The sequence below is a fragment of the Papaver somniferum genome, chromosome 11 (genome assembly GCF_003573695.1).
Source record: "Papaver somniferum cultivar HN1 chromosome 11, ASM357369v1, whole genome shotgun sequence".
Lineage (NCBI taxonomy): Eukaryota > Viridiplantae > Streptophyta > Magnoliopsida > Ranunculales > Papaveraceae > Papaver > Papaver somniferum.
This window is the reverse complement of record NC_039368.1, coordinates 107,456,963-107,476,379: the sequence shown is the minus strand read 5'-3', so window position 1 is coordinate 107,476,379 and position 19,417 is coordinate 107,456,963.

Sequence of the window (19,417 nt, the reverse complement as noted above, 5' to 3'; positions counted from 1 at the left end):
TAGTTTGATATAACTCCAATATACATGAGCAATTTTATGTTAAACTAGCAAGCGATAATACATATGGTTTTCAGATCATTATGTAAGGGGGAGTGGTTTCAGATCATTGAGCAATCCCCAACTGCATACCCAGAAATCGGTTGAGTTTATTGATTTGTCCTCTTACTCTATTGTTGATTTGTTATATCTCTAATCCTATTATCTTACCCGTACTCATTTGCATCCCGGCCAATATGTCGTTTTCTTATTTCAACAGTAGCCGAGCTGGAAACTAATTCTTCCCCTTATAAAAATCTCTAGATGAAATGAGATTTGAACCAAATAGAGTGTCGAAAAAGTATTTGGTTAACCGTACCCAAACGTATGCACTTGTTGGTTCAACAATAGTTAACCAAATGTTTAGCCATATGAGCATTCCATATCAACCATGTTCTTCTTCACCATAACTAGTTCAAATGACTTCAAATGAACTAGTTAAAGAGTTGTTCAATTGCAAGGAAATCTCATGTACTACACAAGACACAATTGAAGCAAAGATGATGTGATTCACTTGAATCAGTTCATGAATTTTATAGCCACGGTTTGCATACTACATTCCTTAGTCTTTCGAAGTATTAGTTCACGATCAACATCTTTAGATATAACCTACTCAAGTTCGCGGACTGGGTTCGTGGACTTAAGTTGACGGAAGAAGTTCACAAACTCCAGCAGAATTTCTCGGACGAAAACTTCCGCCGGTTCAAGGACTGTGTTCGCGGATTTGGCTCACGCCACATTCCGTTTCTCTTGATCAACAAAGTTCGCAAACTTTGGTTCAAGGAATAAGACTTGTATATAAATGTGTTTCCACAACAATGCTTATGCCCACCATTGGTTATATAATCTAAACTCTCATTCCAATCATTGAAACATTCTTAGAGGACGTTATATAGTTGTTACACCATTTCTCGTCAATCTACTGGAATGACGATTAGCAATCGAAGTCATAAGGATCTTCATATAAGATTATTCAATAAGAATGTCATCAAAGAATACTGATATATTTTAGTCAGTGGTAGTTGTACAGTTCATGATAATCCACGGACGTGACATGAGGAATTTCCCATGGCTTTGTGGGGCTACCGAACCGCACCAACAAGCTCAATTGGGACTTGACCATACTCTCTCGTTTATGGCACCGATGCCATTCTCCCAGCCGAAATCAAGGTTCCCTTTGCAAGAATCGCAGTAGCGGGAGTATAATAGGATGAAGCGGAAGTCTCAGATTCAAGAATTGTTGAATTGGACATGCTCGATTCAAGAAGAGCCAAGGTGGAAAAATATGTAGAAACCTACAAATAAAGGGTTTCCAAGGCCTACAAAAAACTGGTAAGACCTCGAATATTTCAAGTAGGAGATTTGGTTTTGAAAACAACAAATCATATCCAACAAGACATGTCCGCTCCCAAGTTCTCTCCGAAATGGGAAGGACCTTATATGATCATCAAGGCAGTATCCAACGGATATTAAAAAATCTTAGTTGTTAATGGAGGAGTTGAAGGAAACATCATCAACGGCAAGTGGCTCAAGGCGTATTATGCTTGAACAATCATTCGAAGTATTAAATTTCTAAATGTAATTTCTGTTTTCTCCAAAAGAGCAATATGCTCATTCACTCAAAATTCAAAATATCCTATGAATCTCAAAAAAATATTTCAATCACCTAATTTATTCAAAACAAAATCTCAAACCTACATAAAATCTTCCTCTCACTCAGAAAAAACCATCCAACAGAGGATAATCTCTATAGAAAACCCTGTCAAGCTTCTTCTGGATATTTTTGGTTTTCACCTTCAAGTCCTGAAATGCCTTCTCAACTCGTGCTGACTCCAAGAAGAGTGTCTTTTCCTCCTCCAATATGGCAATAGACGTGGAAATTGCATCAGCAGCGGCCGCCGCCTTGTGAATTTTGATCATCTCGAGTCGATGACGAAGCCAACCTATGTTAAACTGCAGGGTTTCACAGTTTGAAATCATCTCATCCCATTTGTGCAGTTCATGATTCTTGACATCTCGTAGATGCGTCCGGTTCATCTCTTCAATGATCGATAACAACCCTGCAACTGTAGTTAGGAGGGCTGGTAGAAAGCCTTTCCATACTCGGTCGTAGAAATATGCACGTACCTTCTCCGAATTTTAGAGTACAGGGGCGCGTGACACTTGGGAATGACGAATCCCCCAACCACTTCATTGTTCGGGCAATTGTTGATCATGGGAGCCTCAAACGGGAGTCCAGCTGTTGGATACTCAGGAGCACGAGATCTAACCTCAGTATCCACAGAATCAGTGAAGTTCTCGTCGATACGGTTGTTATTATCATCAATCACAACCGCGGATTTCCCGTTCTTCCTTTTTCTAGCATCGACATGGACATCAACCTGCGATGAAATGATGGAGTATTTAATGGTATTGACCATTGAGCATGGTAAAAATCTCAGTAGAGAAGTTATGAAATTACTTATAGATGTTCCGGCATCAACATGAGCAGACCTATACCGGGCAGGAGCTTTAACCGTCCGTTTAGGTCTCAAGCTACAATAGGAATGTTGATTCTTTTCATTATCCTGCAATAAATTCTTTTCTTTTGATCAATCATACTGATCGAGCAAAAGACAAGAGAAGAAATGTAACTCACCGAGACGGATACTGCCACAGCATGTTCGACATGAGATTCACTTCTGGAAGAAAAACTACATCTGGACATGGTGACGAGAGGTAGGATTGTGATCAAAATTTCTTTTGATGATACACAAAGGCAGTAGATGGTCGACTGTTTAAATAAAACCCTAAGTCCAATGTGGATGCTTATCCCCTAACGGATAAACAAATCTGTTGCGGTTTCTACTGAAACCCTAAATCTCGAATCAGATGCGTGATAGATGGGAGAAGAGTAACAATGCTGGGGACTGACGGTTCAGACATAATCAACATTAGAACTATGGATTGATCGTCTGGTAGGCCACGTGTTTTCTGGACAGCTCATGTGATTGCATTATGTGGGTAATTATTGTCTATGTATGAATTGAGCTGTTCATTTGAAAAGAGAGGAGTTGCTCTCCACAGACGGGAATTGCGCATGGAAACCACTCCCCCTTACATAATGATCTGAAAACCATATGTATTTGTAGTGTGAACTACACATTAATTTCCCCCCTTTTTGTTAATAAATTAAATTGGCAAAGGTACAATAACGGGATCCTAGTGAAAATTCCCATAGAGACATTTCATGACCAAAAACAAGCACATATCAACTTATTTAGATGAAATCATATAGCCGAAGCTAAATGCTTTCATCAAGGAGTTTATAAAGATACAAGATAACTCATATAATATTCCAAAGCCACACTCCTCAAAAATATTTGGCAATTAAGCACAAATTCAATTAAGAACTCTCCCTAAAGTGTCGTTCCCAAAAGAACAACAAGAGCGACCTTAATTTCGTGCAAAAAGAAGGATTTCTTTGGACATAACAAATCACATACGAATATGAATTTGAATCCAAATATACTCAATTAAATTAACCACAAGAAAACCCATGATTAACTCAATCTGAATACACAACTAAATCACCAAAAGAGTGTTGTTAGAGCATTGCTCGGGCGAACTCGCATGCGTTGCTATCTCAAGCATGTTTGTCAATATCTGAGTTTAATTAACGTCTGGGCATGCTAAACTCAACCTAGTTTAGTTTTTCTAGGTTAAACTAGCAAGCGATAATCTGTGGGTTGGAGACGTCTGTGGAGAGTCATGTCGAGATGTTGCCGCATGTTTCTTTGTGGAAAAGGTGAAGTTGTCATTTCTCCTTTACTAGGTGTCTTGACAGGGATTCATGTGAACTTTTGTAGCAAAATTATCCATTGAGATTTATTCTTCTTTTGGTAGGATGCTCAACCGAACTTGAGAGTAGTATATTCCTTCTGGTACCAGTAGGGTAATAGATACATTCAGGTCTAATTGCACAATCGATTTTTTGTTTGTTTTATTGATGGAGGAGTTCTCTGGGAATCTGCTAGGTAATTATTCATATGTCTTGAAGAATTAGCACTTTGTATGATGAGAGATCGTTCAATCCCTTATACTAATCAAACACCCCTTTTCCGAGAGAAAATGCCTATCTTTGAAACCAAGGGTATTTTCGTCAAAAACCAATATGAGCCTGATTCTTTTTGACATGAAAGATTTCGTGAGATTCCTTAGGCATGGTCACGGTTTGAGAGGGGGAAATAGGCGCATGCCTAGTCTTGGTTTTGAAAATTATGAACTCAAACTTCCCTGTTTGAGCTAAAGTCCCTTTATTTTCTCTAAAATTATGCTTTTCTGGATTCCGTTCCAATACCGTTCTTCTTCGAACATTTAGAGAACACAATATTCACGTGTATGAGGCCTTTGGATTGAGTATATTATAGCTTGGTCTCTGGCTGTTTTAGGGCTTTATTCTTTGAAAATACCCAATATGGGCAATTGAGCAATTGGCTAGCTCAGTGAGTGGATGATATGGTTCTCGGACAGACATGGATCCATGCCAGCCAAATGAATCCAACATCTTCAGTCCTACTCTCACCTATTGATGAAATCTCTGATTCAGAAGAAGCGGAAGACATTCCAGCATTCGAGCATCTGGAAACGGTCAAGGTGTTGAAATACTTTTTCGACCATGTTGATCATAAGGATTTATCGTCGTATTCCGCAAACATAAACATGTTGTTGGGTACATTTTTCAAATTCAGTTCCATCAAAGAGATTTGAACAAAATAGAGTTTAATCACATGAGCAATTCCATCTCCAGATTAACGACTTAAATACTTCATTGGGATTGTGAAGCCAGACCGATACTACTTTATCGTAGTTGTGTGATCTGATCTTGCATCTTCTATCGTACGAGTAGAATCATATTGATTGGATTGAGATTGATTTCTCTGATAGGAAAGATATAAAAAGTAATCACAAACATCTTCGTCTCATTGTTTGTGATTCCTCAACATCTTGTTTCTCTACCATACATTTAAGATTTTTTTGAGGTGATTGATAACTCTAAGATGTTCTTCAGAAATATAAGACCGGATTATCAATTGGTTTTTTTTAACCTTGATTATTATCAAAATACGGAACAAAACCTTTAGGGTTATCTGTGGGAGACAGATTGATCCTTTTATAGACTTTTCTGTGTGAGACAGATTTGTTTATTATCAAAGCCTGCGATTTTGGGTCGTACCAACTCTTAGTTATGGGTGAGATCAGCTAAGGGAATCAAGTGCGTAGTATCCTGGTGGGACTACCCAGGTCAGCTTACAGTTGTAAGTGAAAAATAAAAAGAATATGTAAAGCCAGACCGATACTACTTTATTCCCACTATCCATAAGGTTCACGACTTAAAGACTTCATTGGGATTGTGAAGCTAGACCGATACTACTTTATCGTAGTTGTGTGATCTGATCTTGCATCTTCTATCGTACGAGTACAATCATATTTATTGGCTTGAGATTGATTTCTCCGACAGGCAAGATATAAAAAGTAATCACAAACATCTTCGTCTCATTGTTTGTGATTCCTTAACATCTTGTTTCGCTACCATACGATTAAGATTGTTGTGAGGTGATTGATAACTCTAGGATGTTCTTCGGGAATATAAGACCGGATTATCAATTGGTTCCTGTTCACCTTGATTATTATCAAAAGACGGAACAAAACCTTTAGGGTTTATCTGTGGGAGACAAATTGATCCTTTGATAGACTTGTCTGTGTGAGACAGATTTGTTTATTGTCAAAGCCTGCGATTTTGGGTTGTAGCAACTCTTAGTTGTGGGTGAGATCAGCTAAGGGAATCAAGTGCGCAGTATCCTGCTGGGACTACCCAGGTCATCTTACACGTGTAAGTGAAAAATCAACAGCTCGAGCAGTCTCCCCTCTAGTGTCCACATACTTTTCTGACACCCCAAATCAAGCGAGACTACCCAGGTCAGCTTACACGTGATGACAGTGCCGCCTCAATCCGCGTCGGTCTGCACCCCGAGTCGATCGATGGACCGGCTCATCACCGTTCCACATCCGACCGGGGCACATCGTCGGCCCCCATCCGCTTCCCTCCCGACAATTTCAAGCACTCTTTGACTCTCTTTTAAAAGTCCTTTTCATCTTTCCCTCGTGGTACTTGTTCGCTATCGGTCTCTCGCCAGTATTTAGCCTTGGACGGAATTTACCGCCCGCTTTGGGCTGCATTCCCAAACAACCCGACTCGCCGACAGGGTCCGAGCACGACGGGGCTATCACCCTCTCAGGAGCCCCTTTCCATGGGACTTGGGACCGGTCCGTCAGTGAGGACACCTCTATAGATTATAATTCGGACAGCGAAGCCGTCCGATTCTCAAGCTGGGTTGTTCCCGGTTCGCTCGCCGTTACTAGGGGAATCCTTGTAAGCCTGAATTCAGAATTTACATGGGATAAAGACTCCGTATCTTCGAAAGTAAGTGCCAATTTATCCTCATAGGATTTTTCCAACCTTTCTGGGTATGATAATATGTATTAATAGTTTTGCCACTAAAATTGACAAAGGGGGAGATTGTTAGAGAAGTGCTCGGTCGAACCTGCATGCGTTGCTATCTCAAGCATGTTTGTCAATGTTAGTGATCAAAACTATAAGTCTTGATTTCTAGTCTACTATAGTGAAGTCTCATACTAGGATAAAAAGTGTAGTTGAGATCAAGAACTCCATGGCGATCATCATACAAGACGAAGAACTACTCAAGGAACTGGTGGAATTTCATCGAATAAAAGGTATGTGGAGACTTGAACTTATCTATCACTCAGTCATGGAAGAGAATTCTGAAATCCCCCGGATCCGGTGGTGCATTTATTGAGATAGCACTATTGTCCATAGAGTCAAATCGCTACAAACACAGACTTGTAAGGTCTTGAACGTGTTTGCCTACTCTCATACCAATTGAAAAAGCGGGGGTTTAACAACACCACCCAATATTTTGCTTAGCAATATGTATGGACTAACCGTACCCAAACATTTCTACTTTTTTTGTGATTTTTCAAATGAGTACGGTTCAACAATAGATTTTGAAACCAGAAACAGGGGAATTGCTCAATAGAAAGCTAGTTTTGAAACGAAGATTGAGTTTAGTTTATATGATTAAACAATAGGTTGTAGTGTGAGTTCGTGAGAGGTTTCTCCACAGATGTCTCTGGGTATGCTAACCAGGTTACATATGAGTTGTTTATGATTGGGCTCTCTCATGCACATTTATGGGTACCAGATACACAACTAAATAGTGGGTATCAATGGCTTTTAAGGCAGAAATCTACTACATTTCAGTATCAGTACCTATAAATGTGTATGGGGTGAAACATGTGCCCATAATCGTGCCGGTCTTTGTGTGTTAAGTGATGCGCAATGCAGTGGTAGTTGGTACCAACTACCAACTATAAACTTACAAAAAAAAGAAAATACCAATTACCTACTATAGGAAGAGGGTGTGTCGACATATCATCCACTGAATGCAACTTATTTAATGTTTATTTGAGAAGAGGATGATGATCTCATATTACTTCACTGTTCCTTTGCTACTAGGAATTATTCGGAAGCCTAGGTAAGCCGAGTCAGAGCCTAGAGTAGACATGACCAGCGTATCTCGCGATGATGTACTAGAAATTAGTCCTTGATCTCAAATAGGGTGAGTCGTGTTTACAGGAGACATGTATGTCTCCACTCTGGGTCATAAGTCCGCCAGGGATGTTTTTACGCATCTACAGAGCCTACATGACCAACAGTATTTCGTCGAGGATGTATACTAGAAATCATGGCATCACAATCAGCTGCCTCTCGCGAAGACATGCTGGAATTGTGGTTGTACCGGTTCATAAGTCTATTGAGCAATACTTCCGCTTCTTTTGCATAAATTTCTTAAGAAAAATAAGCATAGTCTTTTTGGTCATCTCTTTTCTATAACAGCTTCCAGGGTAGAACCTGAAATTCCTCCCCAAATTTCCAGTCTACTTAATACCTACCCCAAAATTTTTAAGGAACCCACAACTCTACCACCACCAAGAGATCATGACCACCACATATCACTTAAACCATTAGCCACACCTCCAAACCAAAGACCATATAGAATATCTTATGTTCAAAAATAGGTTGTTGAAAGATTGGTTCAAGAAATGCTAACTGAAGGAGTTATCCAACCAAGACACAGTCCCTTCTCATCTCTAATAATATTAGTCAAGAAAAAAGATGGCAGTTGGAGGATCTGTGTGGACTACAAAAAATTAAATGACTTTACTGTCAAAGATAAATATCCAATACCCATTATAGAGGAGCTTCTAGATGAACTTAATGGAGATAAAGTGTTTAAAAAGATTGATCTTAGTGCAGGCTATCACCAAATCAGTATATCCAGCAGATGTACATAAAACTGCTCTCAAAACCCACCAAGGACACTTTGAATTCTTGGTAATGCCATGTGGCTTAATCAATGCCCCTGCTTATTTTCAAGCCCTCATGAATGATGTGTTTAAACCTTATCTTAGGAAATTCATCCTAGTATTCTTTGATGACATTCTTATTTATAGCCCTGACATGGAAACACATTTACAACATCTCAAAACCACCTTATCACTCTTACAAGAGCATTCACTCGTTGCTAAATTCAGCAAGTGTTTGGACAACCACAAGTGGAGTATTTGGGGCATATTATCAATGAACAAGGAGTTGCAGCTGATCCAACAAAGATAGAAAGCATGCTCAAATGGCCAACTCCAAACAATATTAAATAGTTAAGAGGATTTCTGGGGTTAACTGGTTTGAAAATACGTCCGTCCCATAAAATACCAACCATATTTTTCTAACTGTTTTAGGCCTTTGGATCGTGACCTCTATTTCTGATCTTTGAAAACTCAAATAACAATAAAATAATAAGAGGCGCCCAGGGGTCGGGCCCACCAGCCGGCCGGCCATGCCCTAGCCGTGGCCGGTCCCATGCCTCTTTTATTATTTTGCCCTATTTTAGGTTTCTGAAAACCATAGTATGAGCAATATGTATTTTCAGGTTAGTTTAGATCATTATCAGGTTTATCAGATTTATGTTAGTCTAGTTGATTCCCCAGTTTAAACTAACATAATGCTCTGAAAACCATATGTATTATCGCTTGCTAGTTCAAGCCTGAATTCAGAATTTACATGGGATAGAGACTCCGTATCTTCGAAACTAAGTGCCAATTTATCCTCATAGGATTTTTCCAACATTTCTGGGTATGCTAAATTGTATTTCATATGTATTAATAGTTTTGCCACTAAAATTGACAAAGGGGGAGATTGTTAGAGCACTGATCGGTCGAACCTGCATGCGTTTCTATCTCAAGCATGTTTGTCAATGTTAGTGATCAAAACTATAAGTCTTGATTTCTAGTCTACTATTAGGGCTGAACATGGTTTCGGTTTTTCGCTGGAACCGGACCAAACCAGACCAATTAGGATGAAACCAAACCGAACCATTTACTAATGGATTGGTTACGGTGTAGAAAGTGGAAAACCGATAGTGTTGGTTTTGATTTGGTTTGACCTCTAAAACCGAACCAAAAAACCATTAGAAAACCGATTATTTTTTAAACTTAGTTTCTACCGTTAATTTACAAGTATTAGATTCTACCCATTGATTTAGAGGATAATTAGAAACCCTAAATCTAATATTTCATTATGTTACTCTACCTCTTTCTCTTTCTCCTTCTCTCAGTCGCCTCCCTTCTCCACCCCCAACTACAGCCGCTGCTACTCGACTTTTTTCTTCCCGTCTTCCTTCTTTTTTATTTTTCAATAACTAAATTAAGATATATTATATATATTCTTTTGATCTCTAGAATTAGAGTAATCTTTAACTATTCTTGATATTTTTTGTATTTTTTTTTCTGTAAATTTGTGTAAATTAATACTATCGACAACTACGATTTTTTATCTGTAAATTTGTGTTTTTTTTTTGTTTGACATAATTATTGATTAACCAAAAACCACTGGGACAAACCGAAACCAACTGGAACCATTTGGAAACCAAACCAATGGTTAATGGATTGGTTTGGTTTAGATTTTTAGAAACCAATAATATTGGTTTCGATTTTGGTTTGGCTAGAAACCCAACCAAAACCGACCATGAACATCCCTATCTACTATAGCTAAGTCTCGGACTAGGATAAAAAGTGTAGTTGAGCTCAAGAACTTCATGGCGATCATCATACAATACGAAGAACTACTCAAGGAACTGGTGTAATTTCATCGACTAAAAGGTATGTGGAGACTTTAACTTATCTATCACTCAGTCATGGAAGAGAATTATGAAATCCCTGGATCCGGTGGTGAATTTATTGAGATAGCACTACTGTCCATAGAGTTAGATCGCTACAAACACAGACTTGTAAGGTCTTGAACGTGTTTGCCTACTCTCATACCAATTGAAAAAGCGGGGTCTAAAACCACCACCCAATATTTCGCTTAGTAATCTGTATGGACTAACCGTACCCAAACGTTTCTACTTTTTCATGATTTTTCAAATGAGTACGGTTCAACAATAGATTTTGAAACAAGAAACAGGGGAATTGCTCAACAGAAAGCTAGTTTTGAAAACGAAGATTGAGTTTAGTTTATATGATTAAACAATAGGTTATAGTGTGAAGACGTCTGAGAATCCGGATCAAGGTTTTGTTGGTACTCTCCGCCTGTCCGTTTCCTTGGGGATATTATGGTGTGGAGAAAATCTGTTTGATTCTGTATTCTTCGAGCAATTCTGCAACATGTTTGTTGGCGAAAGGAGTTCCATTATCCGTGATGATATGTTTAGGAATGCCGAATCTGCATATGATGAACTCTTAGATGAAAGATGCAATTGTGACTCCAGTGGTGCTTCGAAGAGGAATAGCCTCGACCCTTTTGGTGAAATACTCTGTTGCTATGATGATGTATTCATGCTGCTTTGAAGATGCCGGATTGATCTTTCCTATGATATCCAGTCCCCAGCTATAGAAGGGCCACGGACTGCTCACATAATGTAATGGAAGACAAGGAGTATGGATGAGGTTACCATGAACTTGGCATTGATGACATCTCCGAACGTAGGCAGCTGCGTCATCTTCCATGGTTGGCCAGTAATATTTCTCATGGATTTGGAGAAAGAATTTCTTCTTCCCTTGGTGTTCACCTTCATGCATTTCTTTCAAAATTATGGCAATTTCATGCTCGTCCAAGCATCTCAGGAGATTCCCACCGAAGCTTTTGCAATATAAAATCCCTTCCAAGTAGACAAAACATTTGGCTCTCTGAATGAGTTTGATTGCACCTCTCTTCTCTGGAGGAAGATCATTGTCACGAAGATATTTTATGTAAGGTTTTCTCCAGTCCCCAGTGTGATGAAGTGCTAGAATCTCCAAATGATGAGGTGGTGTATGAAAATTGGGACATGATCCTTGCAGCATCCTCGACTGAGCTTCCATGGAAGGACAATAGTATCCGAGCCTTTGAATCCTTTTGTAAAGTGTGACCATTAGAGTTTTCCCACATACTTCTTCATGTATACGTTTGAGTTGTTCACCGGCTTCTTCATCTCCGAGGCATCGAGACAGGGATCCATCAGGATTGCGATAATGTAACGCTCTGTGCAGTAGGAAAAAGTTTTTCAACTCCTTGAGGATAATTTTCCCCTCCGTAAGAGAATTGCTCAATTCATGAATAATGGGCGCTCGCCGGTCGCTTGACTGAGTATATTCGACTTGAGTAAGCCAGGTGGATGACATAGCGTGTCTTTGGACAGTGATGGATTTATCAGACCCCTCAAATTGCAGTTTGGATGCTAGGGTCGCTAGACAATCAGCATGTCTATTTGTTGGTGCATCCGGTATGGGCAATTGTTGCATCAGAAAAATGAGCTAATAGTCGTTGTGCCTCAATACTGAATGGAGCAAGTGTTATTTCTTTGAGATAGTATACACCATTCATTTGATTGACCAACAACTTTGAGTCTCCCCTGATCTCTATATGTTTCGCTCCTGCTTTCTTGGCCAAAGATAGCCCTAGCAGAAAAGCTTCATATTCTGCTGAATTGTTGGTGCAACGGAAATCCAGCTTGAATGAATGTGAGAAGACTTCACCGGATGGAGATAACAGAACAATACCCGCCCCACCGGTATCATTGCTCGGAGTGGCGGACCTATCAAAATATAATAGCCACGTTTCTTCCTGAATGATTGAAATTTATGGAAACTCACCGAACACTTCTTCATGCAATATCGTGATGTCTTCTCCAGGGAAAGCGACAAGTAAGTCTGCAACTGCTTGTCCTTTGATTTCTTTTGGAGGGACACACACTATGTCAAATTATGACATTTGAAGTAGCCATTTTGCTGGTCTTCCGATCAGAGCAGGTTTCGATAGTAAGAACTTTATAGGATCAGCTTTGGCCATCAGCACGACCCTGTTTGATAGTAGATAATGTCTGAACCTCTGAATTGCGTGAACCAACGCTAGATACGCCCTTTCAGCCTTTGGGTACCGGAGTTGAGCATCCCTCATTGTGCGACTGAAGTAATAGATTGGGTGTTCGATACCTTCTTCATCCTCTTGAGTGAGGAGTGCTCCAATACCTACGTCACTGGAAGCTGTGTAAAGTATCAGAGGCCGTCCTTGCACTGGATATTTCATGACAGCAGGTGATAACAATATCTGCTGTATTTTCTGGAGTGCTTCTTGTTGAACAGCTGTCCATGCAAAATTTGCTCCTTTCTTCAACAGAGGAGTGAATGAAGCAATGAGTTGAGCGAGTCCGGGAATGAAACGCCGGATATAATTGACTTTTCCCATGAAACTCTGGAGATCTTTCACAGTTCGTGGATGCGGCATGGTAGTAATGGATTTTGTTTTGTCTGGGTCGACCTTGATTCCTTCTGCAGTGACCAAGAATCCAAGAAAATTTCCGGAAGAAACACTAAAAGCACATTTCAGGGGATTCATCTTCAGTTTGTATTCTCTGCATCTTTCGAAGACTTGTCTCAGGATGTCTAGGTGGGACGCCCGGGTCTTTGATTTCACCACCACATCGTCGACATAATCTTCTACTTGCTTGTGCATCATGTCATGAAATATTGCAGTCATGGCCCGCTGATAAGTGGCTCCTGCATTCTTCAAGCCGAAAGGCATCACTGTATAGTGGAAGTTTCCAATGGGAGTTCTGAATGCAGTCTTGTTAACATGTTGTTCGTAGATCTTGATTTGGTTATATCCATTGTAACCATCAATGAACGAGAACATGTCATGGCCACTGGTTGCATCGACGAGCATATTAATGTTTGGCAATAGAAAGTCATCCTTTGGGCAACACTTTTCCAAGTTCCTGAAATCTACACAGCACCGGATCTGTCCATTTTTCTTCCTGACTAGGACAATGTTCGTCATCCATGTTGGATGTTGAATGGGTTTGATGAACCCTGTTGTTAGTAGTTTCTGGATCCCCACCTTGATTTTTTCCTCAACTTCGTGTCTGAATTTCCTGGGCGGCTGTTTGTTGGGTTTGGAACCGGAAGTGATGTGCAGATGATGAGTAACCAATTTATCGTCTAGGCCAGGCATCTCTTCGTACGTCCAGGAGAAGATATCTTGATACTCTTTCAACAGGCGTATCAATCCTTCTCGTTCCTCATGTGAGAGAGCAGAACAGATTAGAATTGGCCTTGGGTTTTCATCCGTTCCAATGTTGATAGTCTCGAGGTCGTCGGTTGTGGAATCTGTGCCATCTTGCAGCTGTCGTGGTGCATCTTGAATTTCTTCATCGGGCGATTGCTCACTCTGGCATGATTCTTCAGGGCGGGGAGACTTTTCATCGAACTCCCCTGTTAATTTCTAATCCTTACGATGGAGATAAATGACTCTCCCCTCTACATCATAATCAGTAATAAAGTTGGACTTTTTCTGAGTCGTGCCTTTACCTTGACGACGCTTGAGTGGTGTGGTGGACAACTTGACGGATTTAGCATCTGTTGATTATGGCTTGTCGACTTTATCAATAGATTTCCAACTTGGGAGTGGAATACTGCAGATCCTGCTTGGAGGTTCGAGGATGCTCTTTGGATGTTCCAGGAACTCAACATCGTAAACCGGAGCATAAGAAGACACTGAGGCGGGTATACGGACAATTTTGTTGTTGAACAAAGCTTTCATACATTGATGGTACGTCGAAGGAACAACTTTATTGTTGTGAAGCCATGGCCTTCCGAGTATCATGTGATAGTCAGGGTCTTTCTCGATCACGTGAAATTTGACAATGGATTGAATCGGCCCTACTTTCAAATCCACATAGACATACCCGTATGTGTGACTCTGAATTGGCCTCCTTGAGAGTATTCATAGTGATAAGATTCGTGGAAGCACATGTATCGATAAAAACTCTCCTGAATTCAGAGTCCTTAATGTAAGCAGTAACGAACAAGGCTCGGTTATGTCCTTCCTCTGCCACTCGGTCTTCCTCAGTGAAGGTGATGTTGTTGATTGAGAGTTAAGATATCATGGACACTTTTTCAACCATCGGAGATGATGAAACTATTCGCACATCGGATGATATTTTGTTGAGAGCGATAAACGTGTTTGTGCGCTGATCTCTGGAGAAATGCAGAAGTTCACATAGATTCTAGATTAGATGTGTGGCCTCTTGTTCCACCGGCTTTTCATAAGTGGTGAAGTTGTGGGCTTGAGGGTTAGCGTCAGTGGTGTCAAGAGATGAGCGTTCCACAACTTGAGATCCTAAGATTCTTGCCAGGTCCACCATGCAGTTGAAAAAATTATCAATTGCTCTTTTCAATCGATTTATGTTCCTTTCCAAAATATCTTGCCTTCGTGCCAGTTCATCTAGTGACTGAATTTCTCCATCAAATGCACCAATAGATGAAAATGGAGTAGTAAAGTACGGATGATGAACGTTACCAGAATCATTTGGGTGAATTAGAGAAGCGTCACTATTTGAAAGACTCTGACTGGAGTTTTGAGAAATTGAATTAGATCTAAGACCAACCATCTTGCGAAAATGAAAGATTGCAACCGAGAGATTAATCTCTCACTGTGGTCGCCAATCTGTGGATGGGGAAAAACGAGCCGCCGGTTTTTTGGGAAGGTGAAGAGTCGAGCGTTCTGTCGAGACTCCTCAGCCGGGAAAAATGTTAATCCTCACACAGATGTACCGCTGCAAAGGGGGTGCTTAGATTCGGGAAATCAATTTGTATGACTCCGTCCTAAACCAAGACAATGGCCGTTCCAGAGTTAATTCGGTCGCAAAGAGGGAGATGGGTTGATCTGTAGGAGGGAAGCTGAGAGTTGTGTGGGATCAGTGATGATCAAGGATTATGGGTGTGTTGAAGGTTTCTGCAATATTGCTGAACTGCTGAAGTTGAGTTCTGTGAATAAGTTTATATCGAGTTGTTGACGGATAATGAAGATAATCGATGACTTATGATATCCTGATGTCCTCGATTTAGACTTATTTATATTGCAAGAATGATGTACCACTGATCCCTATAAGTGTGACGGTTTCTTGAGTGAAAGAGTGGGAAAATAGGAGATCGTGGTAAAGTCAGTTCCATGTCGTGCGGAGACTTGACTGATCGTGCAGCTACACTACTTTGTTAACTCCTTCAACCGTTTACACGACTTACGCACATTTATCGTTGTGGATGAATCCACGTGCCGTAGACCGCCAGACTAAAACCCTAAGTGATATCCCCCAATTTGTGACTTGATTGATATTTCACGAATTGTGGAGTCTGCAAGGCAGACGCGTATTAGTTAGTTAGTTGTTGACTGATTTAGACTGTGAGTCTAGTTTTGTTGAATCGAGCATAACTGACCAATGCTCAGTGATTCATGGATTGAACATGCAGTTCTCTGAGATGTCAATGAATTACTGACTAGAGCGACTGAGCAAGTATTGCTCAACTCGACGAATTGCTGAATATTGAGAGTTTGTCGAGCAATTGAGCAGGTATTGCTCAATTCGACGAATTTGATATTTTTGGCGTGCAACTGAGCAAGTGTTGCTCAATTCAACAAAATACTGAATATTGATAATTTGACGTGCAATTGAGCAAGTGTTGCTCAATTCGACAAACTACTGATGAATTACTGAACATTAATGGTTGGATCAATATTCGAGCAACTGAGCAAGTATTGCTCAATTCGACGAATTATTTACTGGTGTCGTGACCCAATAAAATATTAATAAAAAATATTGGTGAATTACCGAATATTATTAATTTGGATGTTGATTGCTGAATCAACATTATTTTGTGTTTGAACTTGCTCAGAATGGTGATTCGTGGAGCGTTTGTTCGAAACCCTAATTTTATCAATCCTTGATAAATTGGTGAATTGCTGAAAATTGGTAATGAGTGAGGAGGGACCGACCACATGGAATGATGAGCGTCCATGGGTGCACAGTGCTCAAGTGAGCACGCACCAGGGTTCTCAGTTTGAGAGTTGGTGAAAAACGATGATTAAATGCAGGACTCATTATTTATTGAAATATTGCTGGATTCAGCATTAGGTGATAAAACCTAGGTATGAGAGATGAGTACCAAACAAGAGAGCATAGGACCTGCTCTTGGTGGTCGCGGGACCAGTTGTTGGTCATTTGGAGAATGCCCCAGTTGGTTGGAGAGAGTTCGGGTCCAGTATGAGCAATTGAGCAAATTAGGTCAGAATTATGAAAACGTGTGGGACCGACCTTGTGCAAGCCATAGGAATGACCCTGGTTGGTCATGAAGGCATGCACGTGTTGTCTTGGTTCCGTGTTTACATACTGAGGGTTTCAGAATTTTCTGATGCGCGTTCGAGCAATATCGTGAATTTTCAGAGGAGTTTCATCTTGACTGAGAATTCTCGATTTTTGTTGGAATGAGCATGTATGCTCAATTCATCAATATTTTTGAAAATATTAAAATAAAAGTGTTTTAATATTTAAAATTACAGTGAGAGGCTAGCCAGTCGTGTGACTATGTTGGCTTTTGGTTTTTCGTGATTTGAGCAATATTTGAGAACATATGGAGAAATCATGAATTTTGCTCAAACTCAGGAGTTTCATGATTTGAGGAAAATAATAATTATGCAAGATTATGGATTTTCAATGTGTGGGACCGACCATGGCTAGGGCATGGCCGGCCGGCTAGGTTGTCCGGTCCCACGCACCTTTCCCTGTTTTATTATTTTTCATGAATCCTTGAAGTTATGGAGAATCCATGAGTTTTTGTTGAAACGGAGGAGTTTCGTGAGATTAGGGAATAATAATTATGAAAGCTAAGGATTGTGAGGTGTGGTACCGACCACGGCTCGGGCATGGCCGGCCGGCTGGGTTTCCCGGTCCCGCACACCTCTCCTTATTTTATAATATTATTTCGTGAATCCACGAAGTTATGGAGAATTCACGGGTTTTGCAAAAACAAGGAAAGTTGTTAAAACCAAGGAGTTTTCGTGAGTTCACGAAATAACAAAAAATAAGGAAAATAATGGGAGAGGCACGAACCGACCATGGCTAGGGCACGGCCAGCCGACGGGTTGGTGGGCCCGGCCTTGGGCGCCTCTTATTATTTTATTAATATTTATTGTTTTCTCCTGTTTTGCGAAGGATTCCTCATTATTTCATATTTTTGGACACTCGTTCGTGCATCCGGGTGCTCAGTCGTGCATCATTGTCGAGTACACTCGCACCATTTTTGTGGGGCTTACTCAGTGATGGTCCAGATGCCCGATTGTTGAGTATCTATTACTAATCTATGAATTCAGTGGAAAATAATCCATGAAACTGAGTAATAAAAATGAATAGTTGTTCATTATTAATTTGCAGGATCAGCTGTGGATTCGACTACGAATTCAGAATAATAAAACAAGCATTAACATCCTATAGGATCGTGGATTCGACCATAGAATCGGAGTAATTAAGATTATCTATTACCATTTCATGAGATCAGTGGATTCGATCATGAAATCAGATTAATGAGATAACACAGTTGTTTTATTGCCATTCTATGAGATCAAGCCGTGGATTCGACCATGGAATAGGAGAAATTGTTATTGCCATTCCATGGGATCAGGCCGTGGATTCGACCATGGAATAGGATCAATTGTTATTGTCATTCCATGGAATCAGCTCATGGATTCGACCATGGAATCAGCTCATGGATTCGACCATGGAATAAGATCAATAATAGATTATTCTGGGAATTCAGTAGTGAATGTCACGACAGGATTAATCTATTGCAGAAAAGATATTATCCAGTTAAATCGTCACATCTATTATGAATGGTGCATAGTCATGGAGTCACGATGTTGTTTACGACCTGAAGGCGTTAGTGTTCTCAATCTACAGAGAACCGCCTGAATCTATGCACAATCTCTCCACATAATCAGGGAACGGTGAGTGTCACCGACGTCCTGAAGGCGTCCGCCGCCCAACTATTCTTCTATGTGGAGGTACGTCTCTCTCCTGCAGTCAGGGAACAGTGAGGATCACCGACGTACTGATAGCGTTAAGTTCTCAATCTACGGAGAACCGCCCAAATACTTTATTCTGCATAGAGGTCACGACGAAATGCCAGGGATCGAACGCTCAGCTGGTGGAGGCTTTTCGAAAACATATTCATCATGGCTTCGTAAAATATGAATCGTTGCATGCCTGAAAGCCATGTCAAAAACATGCCTCATGATTTTACATTTTTTTACCTTGGTTGAAATCCACCATCTACAATGCCTTTGGTAGCTATTCTTGGTATAAATCCGGGCGAAAAAGATTGATTCTACTCTCTAAGGACAAGTTATCTTATATGTGCATTACGAGTTTGTCTTGATGCCTAGGAAACTTCTTATGAGAATTTATTATTATTTTCGAGAAGGATTACCAGAGTTTTGAATAGCCATTATTGTGTTTACACATAGATATGTCCAACATTTTCATTTTCATGTTTTTAGATTTATTGGTTTAAATTCTAAATTTGTTGGAAGATGATTTTTGCAGTATTTAATCTTTATGATTTATTATATTGCAATTTGTTATGGAATATTGGTGTTTACGTCCGTGAACTATGTTTGTCCCATACTTTGTCAAAAGTAAAGTCGTTTGTGATCGGTATTCATGTATTGATTAAAGAATGAATGGACTTTTGACAAATACAAAATTTAAGCCTATTGTGTCAATTCTTGATGAAAGATATGTTAAAATCTTTTGTGAACAAGGATTATGTCTATTAATTGTCGTTATGCAAATAGTGATTGAAGATAGAATGAATCCTTGTATATTCCGCAGTATTGATCATCCCTGATCCATATTTTATGTGTATACTGCGATACTCCATAAGTTTTTCTTGTGTT